This window comes from Microcaecilia unicolor, chromosome 1 (assembly GCF_901765095.1).
Source record: "Microcaecilia unicolor chromosome 1, aMicUni1.1, whole genome shotgun sequence".
Classification (NCBI taxonomy): Eukaryota; Metazoa; Chordata; class Amphibia; order Gymnophiona; family Siphonopidae; genus Microcaecilia; species Microcaecilia unicolor.
This window is the reverse complement of record NC_044031.1, coordinates 488,277,543-488,301,867: the sequence shown is the minus strand read 5'-3', so window position 1 is coordinate 488,301,867 and position 24,325 is coordinate 488,277,543.

Here is a 24,325-nt window from a genome sequence, read left to right as displayed (position 1 = left end):
TAGAACAGATATAATGTTTATTAGAACTCAAGGTATTGTCTGTCTCCAAGACAGGGCAAAGAAGAAAGATATCATCCGCATATAATAACACCCAATTCCTACCTCAGAAAAATAACTACCAAGAGAACTCAGATAGACATTAAACAAATATGGAGACAGTGGAGAGCCCTGGGGCACTCCACAGCTCAGATTACAAGTGGATGACCTCCCATTATGTCCCTTTACACTATACAATCAGTTCTTCAATTTTTTTTCAAAACAAACTAACACCTTTCCTTACTCCCTATCAAATAAGGGTGCAGACAAGGCAAAATAAAAAATATATATATAAGAATATCAAATTGTCATAAGTTCTCTCAAATTTGCGACTGTAACTAAGAAAGAAAATATCAGTAAACTAAAAATAAATACTTAAAAACATACCTCTAACCTTTCTCAGTGGACCTATTCATTTGGCATGATACACAACTGCAGCTGGAGATACTTCAAGAGAAACAAACATAAGCTTTTTACTGTTGATAAAAGAGGTCATCTGATCAGAACAAAATTTAACCATACACTTAAAATAAAACACTGTTCCCAGCTGAAATACTCCTGGTCTGAGCAACAGAACTGTTTTCTGTTCTTCTATATGTCCTTAGTCACATCTGGATACACCCTAATTACTATACATGGCTTCTCAATATCTAAAATAAATTCATAATGACCAATCATGATCTGAAGCCAAGGCCAATATTACCATCAAAGTAGCATGTATTACCTCTTCAATAGCAGATTACTCTAGTAATGCAGATACATGCAGAGTGTTCATAAAATATTGATCTTGTGTAGACTAAATCAGTTCTTCATGCAGTAGGCAAATAATACACCTTAGGAATAGATGGAAAGCATCTGAAGGAACCTTTAAAACTTCCAGCACAAATCTGTTAAACATTTTCTTAGGTGTCACAATCAAAGATATGGAAACATTTATAAGACACAAGTTACAACTTTTAATATGGTTCTCTCGATGCTGCACTTATATACGATCTTCCTTAAATCAGCATTTCTCAATCAGTGTGCCTTCAGACCTGATCAATGTGCCACGGAAAAATAACCACTACATGATGTTGAAGTTGAGACCAGCAGTTGGGCTCTGCTCTTAGCATGTCACAGCAACAAAAGATGCCAATAGGAGTTATTAAACATTAAGGAGAATCTTCCTGAATACCTGTAGTCCTTTATGCCTTTCCTTCATTGCTACAGCATGAGCCTGGAGTGCAAGGACTAACAGAGCAGAAAACTGGGTCTCAATTTGTATTTTACTACTCAGGGGCACCTTATCACCTTCCCCTTCAGAGCCTCCTCTTCAAGTCTGCACTACCTTTTTTTTTAGAAGTTGGTAATGTAGGTGTGCCTTGAGCCTGAAAAAGATTGGCAACCTTACGTCGGTGTGCCTTACACCTATAGTTCAACCCAAGGCAGTTCTACAAACTAATCTAATGCATTAATGCTTTAGTAAGCAGATAATAAATTGTAGCCTCATAGCACATTTTGTTGAAAAAATGAGATGCAAATGAAAGCATAATCAGCACTACAAATTATCATCTTAGTCAATAAATGATGCACTAATTAGTGACTGCTTGCTATAGCAAAAAAATGTATTGCCCATTTCTAACCACACATTAGGCACTGATTGCACATACAATAAAAACCATCTGCTAGTTAGAGAAAGGTTGCTAGGGAAAATGGAGGCATTTTGGCCACTGTAGCAGAAGGAGATAAAGAATAAAGACAAGGGGGGAGACAGGAGAAAGAGGAACAAGAGAGAAATATATATTGAAAACTTTTAAATGCATGTAAATCAACTTTGCATGTGTTAAATTAGAGGTTTCAGTATGTTAAATTGATTTGGTTGTGCGTTACATTAATAAACTAAGGGCTATGCTTACTAAAGAGCATTAGGGTTTTGTACTTAATGCAGGATAATAGGCAACACAACCCACCTTAAGAGCAAAGGATCTGTGGCAATTGTTGGGGGAATGTCAATCGTTCCTCCGGTAATTTCCACACAGATAGATACTCTAACATGCACTACTTGGGGGCACTATCACCCAGATTCTATATAGCACGCCTAGAGATCCGGCCGCAATCCAGGCATCCTATATAATAAAACGCACCTCCAACATTCTGAAGCTGACTGCATGGCTGAGGCATTCCTGCTTTCTGTATCCATCTCCTGATTTGACATCACGTACTTCCGGGTTCATCACAAGTAGAAGTGACCAACCACACAAGGTTTCTCGGCTTCAGAATGTTGGAGGTGCATTCTATTAAATAGGATTGGTCAGTTCCTTGAAGCACAGCCAGAGCTCAGCGTCCTGCACAGTAACACTCAGACACCAGAGAGAGGGGGCGGGGGCCTGACACCAGAGGGGGGGGGGGGGAGGTATCTCTGTCACACACACACTCTCTCTCACACACACTGTATCTGTGTGAAACACACTCTCTCACACACACACTTTCTCTCTCACAGTCAATGTCTTTCTCTCTCTCACTCTCACACACTGTCTCTCACACACTCTATGTCTCACACTGTATCACATTCACTCTCTATGTGTCACACAGTCACTCACACACTCTCTTGGTCTCATACACTCAGTCTCACAGAGTCTGTGTGTGTCTCACACACTCTCTCTCTCTCGCACACACTGTATCTGTGTGAAACACTCTCTCACACTATGCCTCACATACACACTTGCACATACTCTCATTCTCACACACACACCCTCTCTCTCACAGACACACTCGCACCCAGACTCACTCTCTCTCTCACACACACACACTCGCACATTCACTCTTTCTCTCACACACAGTCACTCTCTCACATATACTCTCTCAAACATACACACTCTGAGGAAAACCTTGCTAGCGCCCATTTCATTTGTGTCAGAACGGGCTTTTTTTTTACTAGTATTCTATAATAGTGCGCATAACTTAATTGGCTTAACACACTAATCAGCGTTGATAGCACTTCACAAGCAATAATAAGCACTAATTGAGAGTTTACTTGCACAACTCACTAAGCACATTCTGTAATAAACCGTGCCTAAATTCTAACATGTGCAGTTCAAAAGGGGCATGGCTATGGGCAGGGAAATGGGCATTTTGTGGGCAGTTTAACATTTACATGCATATTTATAAACAATGGATCAGTGCACATAAATCTATATGCAGGGATTTACATCATGTTTTCATTGGCATAAATGGAGGTGTATGAACAACTTGAAAATCTAAAGGTGGACAAAGCCATGGGACTGGACAGGATCCACCCCAGGATATTGAGGGAGCTCAGAGAGGTTCTGGCGGCTCCTCTTAAAGATTTGTTTAATAAATCCTTGGAGACGGGAGAGGATCTGTGGGAGTGGAGAACAGCAGGTGTGGTCCCTCTTCACAAAAGTGGTGATAGGGAAGAAGCTGGAAACTACAGGCCGGTAAGCCTCACTTTGGTTATTGGAAAAGTAATGGGAGCAATGCTGAAGGAAAGGATAGTGAATTTTCTGGAAGCCAATAAGTTGCAAGATCCGAGTCAACATGGTTTTACCAAAGGTAAATCGTGTGAAATGAATCTCATTAAATTCTTTGACTGGGTGACCGGAGAATTGAATCACAGACATGCTATAGACGTAATCTACTTAGATTTCAGTAAACCTTTTGATACGGTTCCCCACAGGAGGCTCTTAAATAAACTAGACAGGCTGAAGATAGGACTCGAAGTGGTGAACTGGATTAGGAACTGGTTGATGGACAGACGCCAGAGGGTGGTGGTAAATGGAATTTGATCGGATGAGGGAAAGATGAGCAGTGAAGTGCCTCAGGGATCGGTGCTGGGGCCGATTCTGTTCAATATATTTGCAAGTGACATTGCCAAAGGGTTAGAAGTAAAGTTTGCCTTTTTGCGGACGATACTAAGATTTATAACAGAGTGGACACCAGGGAGGGAGTGGAAAACATGAAAAAGGATCTGCAGAAGCTAGAAGAATGGTCTAAGGTTTGGCAATTAAAATTCAATGCGAAGAAATGCAAAGTGATGCACTTAGAGAGTAGAAATCCATGGGAGACGTATGTGTTAGGTGGTGAGAGTCTGATATGTACGGATGGGGAGAGGGATCTGAAGGCGATGAAACAGTGTGACAAGGCGGTGACCATAGCTAGAAGGTTGCTAGGCTGTATAGAGAGAGCTGTGACCAGCAGAAGAAAGGAGGTGTTGATGCCCCTTTATAAGTCGTTGGTGAGGCCCCACCTGGAGTATTGTGTTCAGTTTTGGAGGCCGTATCTTGCTAAGGATGTAAAAAGAATTGAAGCGATGCAAAGAAAAGCTACAAGAATGGTATGGGATTTGTGTTACAAGATGTATGAGGAGAGACTTGCTGACCAGAACATGTATACCCTGAAGAAAGGAGAAACAGGGTGATATGATACAGACGTTCAAATATTTGAAAGGTATTAATCCGCAAACAAACCTTTTCCGGAGATGGGAAGGCGGTAGAACTAGAGGACATGAAATGAGATTGAAGGGGGGCAGACTCAAGAAAAATGTCAGGAAGTATTTTTTCATGGAGAGAGTGGTGGATACTTGGAATCAGGTTCTCAATGTTAAAAGTTTATATTTATTTACTTATTTATGGCATTTTATCCCAAATTAAACATGAATTAGATTGGAACCTGGGAGCATTTAATTTTTTTTTTCTGAGAGTAATGCATTGCCCCAGCTATAGCCAGCTCTGCAATTTGGGGGGGGGGGGGCACAGAGGTGGACAGGGGGTGCAGAGGTGGACCGGGGAGAGAGCCTGTTGTTAAACATTTACCAGCACACCACTGCAAACACCTCTATTAATTTAGGGTAAGAAGGAGAAAGGGAGGATAAAGGGTGACTAAGAAAGGATTTTAGGCAGGTTAGGTTTGTATATAATAAGGAATAGGGGAGGGACAGGAAGGATTTGAGACTATCTGTTTGGAGGAAGGTTAGGTGTTGTTCCAATCAATTTCCTGGGATTTCTGAGGAGCTAGGGATAGTTTAGGTAGGTGAGGAATTTTTGTTAGGGAGTGGGGGGCATGAAAGGAGTCAATAGTTAAAGAATGGAATTGGGAACAAGGAAATGGGGTGTTTTCTATTGTTGTTATGAGTGGTTGGTTAGGTTTGTCACAGTGGAGTTTCTGGGTAATTATTGTAGTTGATGATGGAGTTGAGAAGTAGGAAGAGGAAATAGGGATGGGGTGGTGAGAGACTGGTTCATCCCGCACCACTCCATCCCCATTTTCTACATCGGTTCATGTGCGGCACCGTCATGGACCTTCGAGGAGGAGGTTTGAGGAGGGATCTTGCGTTACCACAGGTTCTGATACTCAGTGGAAATGCAATTGTTTAGTTAAGTATTGTTAGTTTGTTACTAACTAACTACAAGTGATAAATGAAATGGGTATGTGTTACAGTTTAAATTAGTTGGAATAGTAAAAGGTATATTGTTAACTAATAAAGTTGCAACCATTCTTGCTAATTAAGTGGTCTTGCTGGATTTTTATTTTGTAATGCAAGTGAGAGGTAGGTGGAAATGCGAGTGCCTGTGTTATGTATTTTCATTAATGCACTCTAACGATAATGCTGGCTTAATGCAGGAGCCCTGAGCACCTCCTAAACAAGGGTTGGTAAATGTTCCACATTAAGATTTTTGCAGGTCTTGCACGCTAATGGAAAATTAGCATGAGACAGCTCCTTGTGACTGTGGCCATGTCACTTAATCCTCCATTGTCCCAGGTACAAAATCTTAGATCGTGGGCCCACTAGGGCAGAGAAAGTACCTGCATATAATGTGTACAGCACTGTGTATGTATACTTTAGTTATACTAAGGGGCCCTTTTCCTAAGCCATGTGGAGGGGCATAATTGAATGGCGCCGGCCATAGGCGCCCCGTGTAAGAGGCTTGGGGAGGCTAAGCCTCCCCAGCCCAATCTTGACGTTCCCCTGGCCTTGACGTTCCCCTGGCTGCTGCCCTCACAAACACAGAGCTTGCGCAGCAGCCAGGGAGCTCTCCCACCGTCCCTCCTTCCTTCCTTCCTGCCCCCCCGCACATAACCCCCACCCCCCGCCAGGGCCCACCCAACATCCCCTCGCGATTTGCCTGCCCTAGGTCCATGACTCCCTGCAGCATTCTTGTGTTCACCCGTACCCGTCGCCGTCAGCGCTGTCATTCATTCTCACAGACAGCCTCGCTCCCGCTCCCCTTTGCCGCGTCCACTCCTCCGGCTCTCTCTGATGCACTTCCTGTTAAACAGAAACTGCATCAGAGAAAGCTGGAGGACGCGGCAAAGGGGAGCGGGAACGGAGCTGCCTGTGAGAATGAATGGCAGTGCTGACGGCGATGGGTAGGGGTGAACACAAGAATTCTGCAGGGAGTCAGGGACCGAGGCAGCACCGGCGGGGAAGACCGAGGCAGCATGCTGGCTGGTGGCAGGGAGACAGGGAGAGACAGGACAGGAGCACTGTTGGGGTGATGGGGTAATGTTAGGTAGGTGAGCGAGGGAGGTGAGAAATGTTGGTGGGAGGAGATGCATGGGGGGAGAGAGAGGGAGAAATGCTGGATGTGAAGGGGGAGGGAGGGACAGATGCACAGCAAGAGAAGAGGGGAAATGTTGAACATGGAAATGGGAGGGAGGGAGGGAGGGAGACAGAGAGAGAGAGAGATGCTGTATGGAGGGATGTTATAAAGGGAAGTAAGAGGAAGAAGAGATAGATGTTGAGCCCAGGGTGCAATGAAGGGAGATACTGAGAGTGATGTGGGCAGTGGGAGAGAAGAAGGATGGAAGAGAGGTTGTACTTGGGGATGGATGAGAGGAAGGGATAGATATACACTAGAGGGGAAAGAGAAAAAGAGGGAGATTGTGGATCCAGGGACAGAAGGAAGTGAGGAGAAATGCTGGTTATGGATGGAGGGGAAATTGCTGAATTTAAGGGCTGGATTGAAACACTTTGAGGGCAGATGTTTAAACTGGAGAAAGGATAGGGACAGAGCTACAGATGGTAGACAGCACACATAAGGACACAGAAGGATGGTGGACATGATGAGAGAAAAAATATCAAATGGAAAGAAGACACTGCATACATACAGTACAACAGAAGAAACTGGGACCAAAGCTAACAGAAAACTAAATACTCAGACAGCAAAGGTAGAAAACATTTTTTTATTCAGAATTTATTAATTGGAATATGTCAGCTTTTGGAAATGTGCATCTGTGATATTTTGCATGCAAGTTTAAATTTTTCTAGTATTGCTGCATGCTGAGTCTGACTTCTTGAGGTAACTTTCCAAGTCAGTATTTTGCTTTCATATCTGTTGTGTCATGTGTTTTTCATGTGAGATCAAGGTGCAGTATTCAGCTAGAGTGTAGTATTTGCAGCCCTTTTTATTTTTTTTCACTAGCTTGTGTACTGGTGTTTTAGAGCCCAGTGTAATTACAATGCTGCCTTTCCATGCATAAGGTTGTAGCTCGTCCTGTCCTTGGAATTAGTGCTGTTATGGTTTGTTAAGGTTTGAGTGCGTTTTTGCACAAGTTTGTGTATAGTGTTTTGCAGTGGAGAGATTGTGTGTTGGCCTTACTGAGGTGGCACCAAAACATCAGAAAGGGTGTAGAGCCTAAATCATGACATTACCTCTTGAAGAATCTGTATATGGTTGTTAATAAAAGGAGCTCATTGTGAACACTATCCACCCTAAAAGGGTGTTTTGTGGCTTTACATGAGAATTGTGATACTATGATCCTTTGTTTCATATTGTTGACGGTCTGCATTTTCCGTATGGGTGGTATATTGGTGTATTAGGTTCTGTCCAGTGTAATATTTATGGTACAGTAAGGTTCTGAGTGTGTTTTTGCACAAAGTTGTGCATAGTATTTTGCAGTTGAGCAACTGTGGTTAGCTTATTATTATTATTATTAACATTTGTATAGTGCTACCAGATGCATGCAGCGCTGAACACCTGACACAGACAGTCCCTGCTGAATATAGCTTACAATCCAATATCTAAATTTAATAAAAGGTATTAATTGTGACTTTTATTTTTACTTATTTTTTTTTCTGTGTGTTGTCAGACAATTATGGAGTTAAGCACCGCCCCTGGCCCCGCCCTCAACCCCACCCTAACCCCACCCCCTTTAGCCTCCCCAAACAGTTGGGCCACCCACCGCCTATGGCGCCGGCCATCTATATGGTTGGCGCCATAAAGTGGTGGCCGATCCATATTATCGAAAAAGATAGCTGGCTATCTTTTGTTTCGATAATACGGTTGGAGCTGGCCAAATGTCAGCATTTGGGCCGGCTTTAGAGATGGCCGGCATCGGTTTCCAGCGATAATGGAAACTAATGCCAGCGATCTCAAACCCGGCCAAATCCAAGGCATGTGGTAGTGGAAGAAGCCAGCATTTGTAGTGACTGGCCCCCCTGACATGCCAAGACACCAACCGGGACCCTAGGGGGCACTGCAGTGAACTTCAAAAATAGCTCCCAGGTGCATACCTCCCTTACTTTGTGTGCTGAGCCCCCCAAATCCCCCCCCCCAAAACCCACTCCCCACAACTCTACACCACTACCATAGCCCTTAGGGATGAAGGGGGCAACTACATGTGGGTACAGTGGGTTTTGGGGGGCTTTGGAGGGCTCAACATTTACCACCACAAGTGTAACAGGTAGGGGGGGATGAGCCTGGGTCCACCTGCCTGAAGCGCACTGCACCCACTAAATACTGCTCCAGGGACCTGCATACTGCTGTCATGGAGCTGGGTATGAAATTTGAGGCTGGCACACAGGCTAGGAAAAAATATATTTTTGCTTTTTGTTTTTTGCATGGGAGGGGGTTGGTGACCACTAGGGGAGTAAGGGGAGGTGATCTCCGATTCCCTCTGGTGGTCATCTGGTCAATTGGGGCACTTTTTTGAGAATTGGTCCTACAAATAAATGGACCAAGTGGAGCAGCGAAATGCTCGTCAGGGCCGGCTTTCTTTTTTCCATTATCGGGCGAAGCCGGCCATCTCGTAACCATGCCCCCGTCCCACCCCATCCCAACTTCGCTACCCTACCGAAATGCCCCCTTGAAATTTGGCCGGCTCCGCGACAGAACACAGGTGGTGCTGGCCAAAATTGGCTTTAGATTTTACCGATTTGGCCGGGTTCAGGAGATCGCCGGCCATCTCCCGATTTGTGTCAGAAGATGGCCAGCGATCTCCTTCGAAAATAAGCTGGATAGGTGTCTATGCGTGCCCAATGCACACCAGTTCAGAACTACTGCTCACCTACTGCATGGCCCGGGCAGTAATTTCATTTTTTACGCGTGCCCACTATGTTTGCTGGAAATTTTCCAGCATGTGACACTAACCCAGCAATAATTTGCATAGTACATGCACTGACGATTACCACCTGGTTAACAAATGAGACCTTACCGCTAAATCAATGGGTGGCGGTAAGGTCTCAGGCCCAAAATAGATGTGCGCCAATTTTCATTTTGCCGCACATCCATTTTCAGTCAAAAAAGGCGTTTTTGCAGGTGCGCTGAAATATGAATCTGTGTGCATCCAATACACGCGTCTACACCAGCACAGGCCACTTAGTAAAAGGACCCCTATAGAAATAAGTAGTAGTAGTAGTTAAAAATTAAAAAGAAAAAAGCCCTATTTTAAGTATGTGGTAGAAATGGCTTAGAGAGACATAATTGTGAGAGACATCTTCAACAGTGGGAACTTTGGAGTCAAGTGGGAGGTCGTGGAAGAGGAAGAGGGTTTCTTCATTATTTGGACCTTCAGATAGTAAATGAGATTGGATGGTTCTTTGAGTAGCAGAGGCTTTTGGGTAGAGAGGAAAGAAGACTGCCGGTCAGGAGGAAGTTTGAATTCAACATTGGCTAATTCTTCTTAGAAATTGCTAAGTTAAAAAGCTGTAGCACAAAATCAGTGCTATCCACTGAACTTTCTTCCATGACCAAATCCTACCACCATGCCTACCCAGAATTTGAGCAATTAAAGTTATCCTATTAGTGAAATTGGAAGGCTAAACATAGCTGATCAGACTAATTTTTAAAAAAGGGTATATCTACAGTGGTGGAAATAAGTATTTGATCCCTTGCTGATTTTGTAAGTTTGCCCACTAACAAAGACATGAGCAGCCCATAATTGAAGGGTAGGTTATTGGTAACAGTGAGAGATAGCACATCACAAATTAAATCCGGAAAATCACATTGTGGAAAGTATATGAATTTATTTGCATTCTGCAGAGGGAAATAAGTATTTAATCCCTCTGGCAAACAAGACCTAATACTTGGTGGCAAAACCCTTGTTGGCAAGCACAGCGGTCAGACGTCTTCTGTAGTTGATGATGAGGTTTGCACACATGTCAGGAGGAATTTTGGTCCACTCCTCTTTGCAGATCATCTCTAAATCATTAAGAGTTCTGGGCTGTCGCTTGGCAACTCGCAGCTTCAGCTCCCTCCATAAGTTTTCAATGGGATTAAGGTCTGGTGACTGGCTAGGCCACTCCATGACCCTAATGTGCTTCTTCCTGAGCCACTCCTTTGTTGCCTTGGCTGTATGTTTTGGGTCATTGTCGTGCTGGAAGACCCAGCCACGACCCATTTTTAAGGCCCTGGCGGAGGGAAGGAGGTTGTCACTCAGAATTGTACGGTACATGGCCCCATCCATTCTCCCATTGATGCGGTGAAGTAGTCCTATGCCCTTAGCAGAGAAACACCCCCAAAACATAACATTTCCACCTCCATGCTTGACAGTGTGGACGGTGTTCTTTGGGTCATAGGCAGCATTTCTCTTCCTCCAAACACGGCGAGTTGAGTTCATGCCAAAGAGCTCAATTTTTGTCTCATCTGACCACAGCACCTTCTCCCAATCACTCTCGGCATCATCCAGGTGTTCACTGGCAAACTTCAGACGGGCCGTCACATGTGCCTTCCGGAGCAGGGGGACCTTGCGGGCACTGCAGGATTGCAATCCGTTATGTCGTAATGTGTTACCAATGGTTTTCGTGGTGACAGTGGTCCCAGCTGCCTTGAGATCATTGACAAGTTCCCCCCTTGTAGTTGTAGGCTGATTTCTAACCTTCCTCATGATCAAGGATACCCCACGAGGTGAGATTTTGCGTGGAGCCCCAGATCTTTGTCGATTGACAGTCATTTTGTACTTCTTCCATTTTCTTACTATGGCACCAACAGTTGTCTCCTTCTCGCCCAGCGTCTTACTGATGGTTTTGTAGCCCATTCCAGCCTTGTGCAGGTGTATGATCTTGTCCCTGACATCCTTAGACAGCTCCTTGCTCTTGGCCATTTTGTAGAGGTTAGAGTCTGACTGATTCACTGAGTCTGTGGACAGGTGTCTTTCATACAGGTGACCATTGCCGACAGCTGTCTGTCATGCAGGTAACGAGTTGATTTGGAGCATCTACCTGGTCTGTAGGGGCCAGATCTCTTACTGGTTGGTGGGGGATCAAATACTTATTTCCCTCTGCAGAATGCAAATAAATTCATATACTTTCCACAATGTGATTTTCCGGATTTAATTTGTGATGTGCTATCTCTCACTGTTACCAATAACCTACCCTTCAATTATGGGCTGCTCATGTCTTTGTCAGTGGGCAAACTTACAAAATCAGCAAGGGATCAAATACTTATTTCCACCACTGTATTCACATAATTCTGCTATTGTGAGGCTAGATCTTTTCAAAATTTAACTGTATACTGTTAATTTGATTCTTTCATCTTGGCAACTAATAAATCTGTACTCTTCTCTCATTCTGAACAGCATGATAGATAATGCCTTTGGGATCCTGCCAGTCTATTTCATAAAGGTCCATGTTCAATATAGGGCAGTAGGGAAATACATGTATAGTAGTTTCCTAAGCAATAAGGATTAAAAACAATACTCATATACAAAATGAATGGCATCACTCAGTTTCCTGTATGTGTAAGTACTGGTGTTTATACATGTTAGAGACACTACTTACATATATAAGTGCTGGCACATAGAAATGGGAATATTTTCACACACATACAAATAAACATATCTCCGTACATATTAGAAGCACGATTTGCTGGGATGAAAGAGCGATATTCTTTGACACAGCTTCAGGTGAAACAGGGCCGCTGTTGAGAGAAGTTCAAAGACCCCATATAGGCTATACTCTTTGGAGAGCTGTGGAATTGAAGGATGTGTACTTTTAGATGAGTATTTTTGAATTATTTATTATAACTCCATAGCGTTATCCTCTATAGCATTATTCTGACTGATATTTTAGAGCTCATAAGTCCCTCGTTGAAGTGTCCATTTGTTGCAGTCTGTGTTTAAAAGTTGAGAGGACATTTAAAGATTTTTTGTGATAGGTGAAAAGGTTTGGACATTTTTTTTTATGACCAATGATTGGCATAGCTGTTTCTCGTAACACATGGAGTAAGTGGTATCAAGTAGAGTGATATATCTCTGAGGTTTTTTTTTTCTCCACTATATATAAAACTGACATATACTTCTCTCTAAGTTTTGGCAGGACTGGTACAGCATACTAATATACTTTCTGTTTGGATTTCTAAATATTTTAGGACACTTTTTCTCCATTTACAGATTTGTGCATTTATAATATTATTGGAAGATATGATGGCTTTAAACTAGCAAGGTGGGTTTTGTTTTTCTTTAGGTCAACATTTACAAATTCTACAAGATTCTTCATTAACTTCTTTGAAAAATAAAGGCAGAAATACTTCAGAATGGACTGAGCTATTGCAGCAATTACATTGTTAGTCCATTTTTTTCCTTCTCTATCCCCCTCATTAGCTGTTGGATGGTTTTTCTGCTGTCCTATCTGATTTTGTAGTTCTTTTCTGTTTTAAATTGTAAACTGCTTTGACTTTCTCTTGAAAGGTGGTATATAAATACCTGAATAAGCATAAGCATTTAGAACTGCATAGTAATACTATGGTAGAATATTGAAAAAAGAAATTGTACCGTGGGGTTTATGTATGAATATGGCATCCCAAATATTTAATGATGAGAAAGTGTCTGTGGACAAATAGAATAGCATCTTCAATCGTTGCTATTTGGATTTAATGTTATTGCTAATTCAAACCTTGAAAAAAAAAAAAAAAGATTGTTATTGAAAAAAAGCTAAGAGTGAAGAAAAAAATGTCAGTTTTACAAAAAGAGACTGGATTTACTGAACAAATGCAAGATATTAATGGCAAAATAGAAAAATTTAAATGAAAAATAAGATCACAAAAATTGAAAATACATTTCAAAGGGGTTAAAAGATTACACTGAAGGATATCTTTGAACACATGATTGGAGGCATCGAGATAAAACCACTATTATGAACTGGACATTTTCTAATCACATTCTCTATTAACCCATTAGTGCTCAATGTTCCTATATTTGTTCCCACATATGGGAACAATGGGCACTAATGGGTTAAGGGCTACATAAAAACAGATGGGCCCAACCAAAGTTTGGAAGGAAATTCGAGACATGAGAAATCTGACTGCCAAAAACTTCCTAGAAGCCTTGTCTTACCCTCAAGTGGATAAAAAGTTGATAGTGTCAGAATAGGTTGATATCTAGAATGCACATTTAGCAATAACATTAGAAAAAACAGCCACTCTAAAGAAGGTCCTATGTTCTACACATAAATGTTCCTTGTGGTTCTCCCCAGAACTATGGGTCCTTAAGTGTCAAGGACATCAACTTGAAAGAAAATGGCAACAATCTCACCTAAATGAAGACAGGTTCAATTGTAAGAAACACATGGCAATATACTCAACATATTGAACAAGCTACAAATTCAACCAAACAACTATTTAAAATAGTAAACAACCTACTGGAAACCCCACAACAGAACCAGCCTTCCTAGTCACAACTGACTAGCAATGATTTTGCCACATAATTTACCAACACAATTAAAGGTCTTCATCAGAATCTACAGTCCCATCAAAACTCCCACCTGCTAATGAGGAGAATGTTCCCTCTCCCCCACCATGCACAGCCATCTGGGACTCAATTCAACCAGGTCGTAGAGGAAGCTCTTGAAATAATCCTGAAAGGTCTATAGCCTACAACCTGCCCTCTTGACCCCTGACCAGCAGATAATACAACGAGAGAGCATAAGCCTAATTAAAAGAGCCACTAAAATTGTTAACTCTTCTCTTGTGGAAGGGCAACTGCCAACAACACTAAAAAGAGCTGAGATGTGTCTCCTACTAAAAAAGAACTCTCTTAACCAGGATAAACTCGAAAACTTCTGGCTAGTCTCTAACATTCCTTTCCTGGCAAATCTTATAGATCAGACAGACTGCATTTAACTCAATGACTGGCTAATTGAAAGTAATTGCCTAGACCCATGTCAATCTGGTTTCAGACCTGGGTATGGAGCAGAGACAGTTCGTATGTCCTTTCTTGATGATCTGCACATACAGTAAAGCACAACAGGGTATCTGCCTCAATACTAGTATTGCTGGATTTCCCAGTAGCCTTCGACACTGTGGATCAAAATATCATGCTTAGAAAACTGGCTGAAACAAGTATCTGTGACACAGTATTCCCTGGTTTCAAATCCTATTTGTCAGACAGACAACAAACAGTTCTATTCAGCAACAGCACATTGTTACCTTGGGCACTGAACTGTGGGGTGCCACAGGGATCTATACTGTCTCCCATTTTATTTAACATCTACCTCAAACCTCTGGCTGAGCTGCTTCAGTTGATGGACACAACATTCTATATCTATACTGATGATGTGCAACTACTCATACTCCTTGAACCATAAGAACACAACATATAAGAGTAGCCATACTGGGTCAGACCAATGGTCCATCTAGCCCAGTATCCTGTTTTCCAAACAGTGGCCAAGCCAGGTCAGAAGTACCTGGCAGAAACCCAAATTGTGGCAACACTCCATACTACAAATCCCAGGGCAAGCAGTTGCTTCCCATGTCTGTCTCAATAGCAGACTATGGACTTTTCCTCCAGAAATTTGTCCAAACCTTTTTTAAACCTGGATATGCTAACTGCTGTTACCAAATCCTCTGGCAAAGAGTTCCAGAGCTTAACTATTCATTGAGTGAAAAAAATACGTCCTCCTATTTGTTTTAAAAGTATTTCTATGTAACTTTGTACTTTTGGAACGAGGAAAAAATGGATTTACTTCTACTCGTTCTACACCACTCAGGATTTTGTAGACCTCAGCCAACCAGATCTATCCACAGTCCTGAGTAAACTGACTGCTTGTCTAATCACAATTCAGGAATAAGTAAATAACAACAAACTCTGCCTGAACCCAAGAAAAGCAGAGATTCTTTGGGTACCTAACACAAGTGGACAAATACTTGACTTCAAAATACCTTTTGGGAAGTATGAACAACCCCTGAAATCACAGGTGAGGAATTTGGGACACTGTTAGACTCATTGCTCACTCAGATCCTGCAAATTCAAAAAAAACTTTGAAAATTTTCTCTCTTACCTGTAGCAGCTACAAAATCTCTCTTCATATATTGAAAAGACTAGTCTGACCACAGTAGTTCATGCCATGATAACATCACAACTAGACTATTGTAATGCCATGTACATGGGTAAAACTGAAAAGAGTTTGCATCAGCTCCAACTAATTCAGAATGCACCAGCATAACTGATAGAAGGCTGCAGGCGTTACTACATCAAACCCTTCTTGCAAAAACTACACTGGCTAACAGTACCTCACAGGGCTAAATTTAAAACTCTATGTTTGATTTTCAAGATCCTCAGACAAAATCGGCCAGAGTACTTAAAAATAAGTTAGCCTTTTACACACCTTGGAGACCCTCTATGGTCCTCTTAAGGAGCATCACTATCTATACCCTCATCAAAATAAATTGTACAATGTGATAACCGCCAGCGAGCCTTCTCAAGAGTAGTCCACATGCTCTGGAATTTACTCCCAGAGGGGCTACGTCTAACTCGAGACTACCTCTACTTCAGGAAGCAGGTGAAAACCTGTTTTTTCTTCCAAGCCTTTAATATGTAGGGTAACTGACAATACACTATTCTGTACCTGATGTGCTTGCTACACACACTGTAACTTAGACCAGTTCCTTATATCCTGTTTAATTGTACAAAGAATTTGCCTTGAATTTAGTCACCCATCTATTAATCCCAGCTGATTCTATACCACCCATCTTGTCCCCATCTATATATCTTCATAAGTACATAAGTATTGCCATACTGGGAAAGACCAAAGGTCCATCAAGCCCAGCATCCTGTTTCCAACAGTGGCCAATCCATGTCACAAATACCTGGCAAGATCCCAAAAAAGTACAAAACATTTTAAACTGCTTATTGCAGAAATAGTGGATTTTCCCCAAGACCAATTTAATAATGGTCTATGGACTTTTCCTTTAGAAAGCCGTCCAAACCTTTTTTAAACTCCGCTAAGCTAACCACATTTACCACATTCTCTGGCAATGAATTCCAGAGTTTAATTACATCTTGAGTGAAGAAAAAGTTTCTCCAATTCATTTTAAATTTACTAATTTGTAGCTTCATCGCATGCTCCCTAGTCCTAGTATTTTTGGAAAGCGTAAACAGACGCTTCACATCTACCCGTTCAACTCCACTCATAATTTATAGACCTCTATCATATCTCCCCTCAGCCACCTTTTCTCCAAGCTGAAGAGCCCTAGCCACTTTAGCATTTCCTCATAGGGAAGTCTTCCCATCCCCTTTATCATTTTCGTCGCCCTTCTCTGCACCTTTTCTAATTCCACTATATCTTTTCTGAGATGCTGCGACCAGAATTGAACACAATAGTCAAGGTGCAGTCACACCATGGAACAATACAAAGGCATTATAACATCCTCATTTTTGTTTTCCATTCCTTTCCTAATAATACCTAACATTCTATTTGCTTTCTTAGCCGCAGCAGCACACTGAGCAGAAGGTTTCAACGTATCATCGATGACACCTAGATCACTTTCTTGGTCCGTGACTCCTAAAGTGGAACCTTGCATGACATAGCTATAATTCGGGTTCCTCTTTCCCATATGCATCACTTTGCACTTGCTCACATTAAACGTCATCTGCCATTTAGAAGCCCAGTCTCGTAAGGTCCTCTTGTAATTTTTCACAATCCTCCCGTGATTTAACGAATTTGAATAACTTTGTGTCATCAGCAAATTTAATTACCTCATTAGTTACTCTCATCTCTAGGTCATTTATAAATATGTTAAAAAGCAGCGGTCCCAGCACAGACCCCTGGGGAACCCCACTAACTACCCTTCTCCATTGAGAATACTGACCATTTAACCCTACTCTCTGTTTTCTATCTTTTAACCAGTTTTTAATCCACAATATAACACTACCTCCTATCCCATGACTCTCCAATTTCCTCTGGAGTCTTTAATAAGGTACTTTCTCAAACGCCTTCTGAAAATCCAGATACACAATCCAGCTTATTTTCAAAAGAGACGGACGACCATCTTCCGACACAAATCGGGAGATGGACGTCCGTCTCAAAAACAGGTATAATCAAAAGCTGAATTTGGACGGCCCTAACTGCTTTCCATCACGGGGACGGACAAAATTCTCGGGGGCGTGGCCGAACGGTAGCGAAGGTGGGACAGGGGAGGGACAGGGGCGTTCCATGGTGTGGTTAACAGATGGAACTCCGCGCCTGATAATGGAAAGAAGCAAGACATCCCTGACGAGCATTTAGTCCACACAAAGTTGGTCCTGTTTTTTTCACGACCAAGCTTCCAAAAAGTGCCCAAACTGACCAGATGACCACCGGAGGGAATCGGGGATGATCTCCCCTGTCTCCCCAGTGGTCACTAACCTCCTCCCACCCTAAAAAACAAACTGTTTAAATATTTTTTCCAGCCATTTGGTCATGGGAGGGGCCAGCATTCGTAGTGCACTGGTCCCCCTGAGATGCCTCTATGCCAGCCTCAAATATCATACCTAGCTCCATGACAGCGGTATGCAGGTCCCCCAGAGCAATTTTAGTTTAGTTGGTGCTGCTCAGGACCCATGCAGAGAGCAAAAATCAGAAGAAAAAAAAACATGCAAGTGCAGTCAGGGACATCCAAATTAAAACAATAGTAACAGGGGGATTCGAACCAGCCACCATCTGATTACAAGACTTGTGCTCTAAACACTGCACCACTTATTCAGGTGCTTAGACATTCCTTCCCTTTCCATTAAGTCCCTCCAAGTTTCTGTCAGCCAATCACAGCTCATTTACCTGACATCGGTGTCAGCTAAACAAGCCGTGATTGGCTGACAGAAACTTGGAGGGACTTAATGGAAAGGGAAGGAGGTTGTTTTAATTTGGACGTCCCTGACTGCACTTGCATGTTTTTTTTTCTTCCGATTTTTGCTCTCTGCATGGGTCCCGCGCAGCACCAACTAAACTAAAATTGCTCCGGGGACCTGCATACTGCTGTCATGGAGCTAGGTATGATATTTGAGGCTGGCATAGAGGCATCTCAGGGGGATCAGTGCACTACGAATGCTGGCCCCTCCCACGACCAAATGGCTTGGATTAGGTCCGTTTTTGAGATGGCCGGCAGCGGTTTCGATTATCGCTGAAAACCGCGGACGGCCATCACTAGGTCCAGCGATTTCACCATTTGGGTCGTCTATCTCTAGAGTCGACACAAATGATGGGATTTCAGCGGGCCGAACCGTATAATCGAAACCGAAGATGGACGGCCATCTCGTTTCGATTTTAAGGTTCGCTCCGCCTCTTCCCGGAGCCGTCTCCGGAGATGGACGTTTTTACACATGGGCGTTCGAAGCAAAGAATTCATTTAATCTCTCCGCTACGGCTTTGTCTTCTCCGATTGCCCCTTTTACTTCTCGGTCATCTAACAGTCCAACCGATTCTTTTGCTGGTTTCCTGCTTTTAATATACCTAAAAAAATTTTTACTATATGTTTTTGCCTCCAACACAATCTTTTTTTCGAAGTCCCTCTTAGCCTTCTTATCAGCGCTTTGCATTTGACTTGACATTCCTTATGCTGTTTCTTATTATTTTCAATTGGTTCCTTCTTCCATTTTCTGAATGATTTTCTTTTAGCTCTAATAGCTTCCTTCACCTCACTTTTTAATGACGCTGGCTGTCGTTTGGTCTTCCGTCCTCCTTTTTTAATATGCGGAACATATTTGGCCTAGGCTTCCAGGATGGTGTTTTTGAACAGCATCCATGCCTGATGTGAATTTTTGGCCCTCACAGTCGCTCCTCTAAGTTTTTTTTTCACCGTTCTTCTCATTTTATCATAGTCTCCTTTTTTTTAAGTTAAATTCCTCCTTTAAACCCCAATCTTTAAGTTCCCAAAGCACAAAGCAAAATAGTGTTCACTAACCAGAGAAATGTCCTCTTCTCTCAGAACTTCTCAGAAAGAAAGTTCAGTTGGAACTTTCCTCTTTATATAGTTTTGAATCTAACAGGCCTTTTTTAAACAGGTTCTTTGAAGCTGATTCAGCAACCTATGCAAGTATTCTACTTCCCCACACCTTAATTAACACTTAATTGAGGTCGCTGGATGAGCTACCTCACCAGCAGAAAAGGAACAGTTGGCCCCTCAGCTACATGGTAAGCTGTATTGTAGAAAACCATTAGTATCCTATGTTATTTGAATATTCTTGTCAGGTTCTCAGGTTCGGAGCATGCAGGCACGGACTCTTGAGCAATCGTGAGCCCTTGGGCTGCTGACAAAGAGCGGCAGCAGCAGGCAAAACCCACCAGCCAACACTGGGCTAGCACACCGGTAAGGGCAAGGACTGCAGACGCAGACAAGTGAGCCGGAACACACAAACTGGAACACACTGGACTGGAATGCCCCGGACTGGTACGCACTGGACTAGAACTCACTGGACTGAAACACATGGGACTGGAACCAGGCTTCACCTACACTTGACCGCCATTCCCCAGGGGCTGAGCCACTGGGTGCAGGCAGCCGGCAGGACTTGAAGGAAAACTGGTACTGGAACTAGCAGGCTGGAACACCAGGAAACTCACACTAGAAGGGACACTAAACAAGCTTGGCCAAAACAGGGTTCAGGATAGGAATCAGGATTCAGGATTTCCAAACAGACCGGACTGGAAGGAAACTGAAAGCAAGCAGGGCACACACAAGCAGGAGGGGAACTGAAGCTGAAGACAGCCAGCCACAAACAGAGGAAGTCTAGATACTACACAGGGTGAAGGACTTTCAGACAAGGTTGACTAACCAGGGTAGGGCAGAAGCCCAAGGTGAACAAGGAACCAGGACACAGAAGTGCCCACAGGCACCCAGACAAAAGCAAGGCTGAAGTGCTAACTGCACAAGGGGTTCAGGGTACTCAGACAGGAGGGAAAGGGAGCCAAAAGCAGACAGGATTTAGAAGTGCCCACAGGCACCTAGACAAAAGCAGGGCTGCAGTGTTAACTGCACAAGGGGTTCAGGGTACTCAGATAGGAAGGAAAGGGAACCAACAGAACTGAATTCCAGAAAGGAATCAGGAGACAAACAACAAGGAATACCTACTAGGAAATAAACTATAAAGCAAGGCTAAGCAAGTCAACGCAGAAGTGCAAGCTGCACCAACACTAACCTGGACCTTTGGTGTTTGCAAAGGCCCTGAATGGAAGAACACCACTTCCTTATCAAGGCCCTGACTGATGATGTCACAACTACTGGACACAGGCAGGAAGCATACTGAAGCACAGAGAGGCTTAACACACACAGGTGCAGTATAGTGGAGTAATTAGAGCCACGCTGGAAGCAGCCAGCACACAGAGACAGAGCTGACTCAGGAAGAACAGACAGAAGCCAGCTAAGAAGCTGACCACTAGTACTACTACTTAACATTTCTAAAGTGCTACTAGGGTTATGCAGCGCTGTTCAGTTTAACAGAGAAGGACAGTCCCTGCTCAAGGAGCTTACAATCTAAAGGACAAATGTACAGTCAAACAGGGCAGTCAAAATGGGACAGTTTAGATTTCCTGAATAGAAGCATAAAGGTTAGGTGCCGAATGCGACGTTGAAGAGGTGGGCTTTGAGCAAAGATTTGAAGATGGGCAGGGAGGGGGCTTGGCGAATGGGCTCAGGAAGTTTATTCCAAGCATAGGGTGAGGCGAGGTAAGGTAAATTTGAGAGGGTCACGACCACAATCGTAACAGTTCTAATGTGTGCTTATAAGCCGTTTTATTAATATTATGCTGATATTGTATTTTACTGCTGTTAAATGTGTATATTTTTTGTTACTGCTTAGTGGTAGTCCTATTATTAAGTTTCAATTTACTATTTTCAAGTTTACCTCATTTATTGTATTTATGTTTATATTTGGTCATTTTTACTATTGTTCTGCTGTTAAGTGAATCTCTTCATAAAGGCTATTAATCAATAAATAAATATATATGTTTACCCCTGGATGAAATCTCAGTCTATTAACGGAGTAGCCAAAAAGGCCATAACTTTTCATTCTTCTTCAGACAATTCAGGAAGTGAAGATATATATGGGATGCAATTTACAGATATAAATGCCACTATTTACATGGGCAGATGCCACACAGCTATTCTAAAATGGCCTCCTTAACATGTTCAGTCTTCAGAACTTAGAATCACTGGTTAAAGTTAATCAGTAAAGTTATCCAGTTAAGATTAGGACAGCAATTTTTCTGAACAGACTTAAGCAGTTATCTTTAGCTAGACAATGCTGAATATTTGTGTTATCTAGCTAAACGATAACCGTGACCACAGCATGTCTCCTAACTCCCAAAGTCAACAGTAAAAAATCTCTGAAAATCAGCTTCCTAAAATATAAGCAGCTAACGTGACCATTTTTTGCAAATCAACCCCATATGTCAGCTGTTTTGAAAACTATACAGCTAAAAGTATAATTCTAATAATTATATGTCTGAATTTTTTTTCCTACTGAAAGAATATCATATTTGTATTACTCAAACGTGAAGAGTATTCACAGCTCAGACATGATCAAAATGCATGTGCCAGTTTTCCGAACAAAATAATTGCACTTTACTGTCAAAATCAGCAGCTTTTAAGGTGCCCCGTCTGTTTTGACACTTGAAGCATGTAACATTCAGAAAACCTGAGACATCCTTGATATTAACTCTAGCAAAAGCTTCCCCTTACTCCAGAGACCAGAGTTCAATCTGTTCTAATGATCCTGGATGTGAACTGCAAGCAAACCTTTCATTCTAATTTCAGAAACAGACGGCTGCATTAGTAGGCTGGTCAAGCAGAGCTGTTAACACAAAGTCTTAATGGAAATGCTGACACAATATCAAAATTCTATGCAGTGAATCATAGAACATAAAGTCTGACTCAGAACCTGGGTAGCACATTTTGCAATAAAATATTAAAAGGTTTGGCTTGGTTTAATCAAATTGCTTTCATAAAAAAATCTGCATATCTGTATATCCTGAAGCTAGTTTAAGTGTAGATTCCTGCATTTTTTAAAATATTTATAACTCCTTATTTCTTCATATTTCCATGGTATTCATACTAATTTGCTCTCTTTTGCATCAGATTCCATGTTGTTTGTTTTATTTGGTTATGCATGTTGAAGTCATATAAATATTTACACCCCCATTTTATAATATGCACAAAAATAGTCAATACACAATCTCTATTCAAGTATTAATGTTTAGAAAAGAGGCCTGTTGAAGGTATTTCATGGGCAGTCCTGTGGCACAGACTCCTATCACCGAATACAGTTAGCACATCAACATGGAAGACCGAAAATGAAAACAGCTTTGTGTAGATCTGTTACAAATGGTGTCCTTGGTCTCTTTTGGGGTGTTACATTAAATTGAAATACTTATATCCCAGAGTTACCTACACAGTTCATTGTGGACCACATTCTGAACACTTTTTGCCTTCAAGTGACAGCAGGAAAGCTTGGAGAGATGTGTTGGTCTGGTTGGCATTTCTGTATGCCCAGGCCTGCTGTTTCCAAACCCATGCTGTCTTGCACTTTGTGTTGAACCACTCTGTATTAAAAGCCCTATATTATGTAACATATCTTTCTATATCCACACATCCATCCACTTGAGTACATCACACCCCCCAGCCCCCCATCATCCCTACCCACATATTATCCAAACTTTTACTCCTCCCATGTCACATAGATGAAAATCCTCTTGACTATTTGTTATGTGTCTATTTGATAGAAACTAAGAAAAAAAAAACTGAAGGGGCTGAGAAAACTACCACCCATGGGAAGGACCGTACATGCAAAGAACTTTACACTAGTTCTGAGGACTGGATAGCCTGTTCTGTCCCAGCACGGTCAAGTGACGCCAGCCAATTGTGTGCCTGTCTTATTCCTGCTTGTGAAATAAATTATTTATTTTGTGTTTTAGTTGGTTCATTGTTTGGAAAATCTATTGTGCAAATGATACATGCTTTGTATTGGGCCCTTAAAGTCTTTGGTGAATAATATTATTTTTAAATCCCTTTTTTTCTGGGGAGAAACATTAGACACAGATATTCCCCAACTCCTCATATTTCATAATATTGTTAGAATCTTTAGCAATAACTATTATAGAAACTAAGGAAATTCATGACTTCAACACAAATGACATTGAATGTAAATGATTATTTACCCAGATAATGCACAGGGTAGTTTTCCAGTTTTTAAGCCACAATAGAACACTACCTCCTATCCCATGACTCTCCAATTTCTCTGGAGTCTTTCATGAGGTACTTTGTCAAACGCCTTTTGAAAATCCAGATACACAATATCAACCAGCTCGCCTTTATCCACATATTTGTTCACCCCTTCAAAGAAACGTAATGGATTGGTGAGGCAAGATTTCCCTTCACTAAATCCATGTTGCCTTGTCTCATTAATCCATGCTTTTGAATATGCTCTGTAATTTTGTTCTTTATAATAGTCTCTACCATTTTGCCCGGCACCGATGTCAGGCTCACCAGTCTATAATTTCCCAGATGCCCCACAGATGCATGCATGAATGTGTGGTTTCTGTATTTGCAGCCTAATACAGGCAGGCAGTTACATATCAGTCTCAAAGTGTGGGTATCCTGATATGTATATTCCCACCCAGGTACTGTTCTTTCCTCTGATTTATAGTGTGGCCCTGGGATGGGTTTGATGCCTTTGCTGTAGTGGTATACTGTGTTCTGTATATGGTTGTATGTTTCCTGCATTTCCCTGTTTAGCGACCTTCTGGCGGCCTGCTCATTGTTAATTATTGTGGTCTACAAATTGTCCCCCATACTTCCCAAAGTCTGCCATCACTACGGAGAGTCCCATTTCC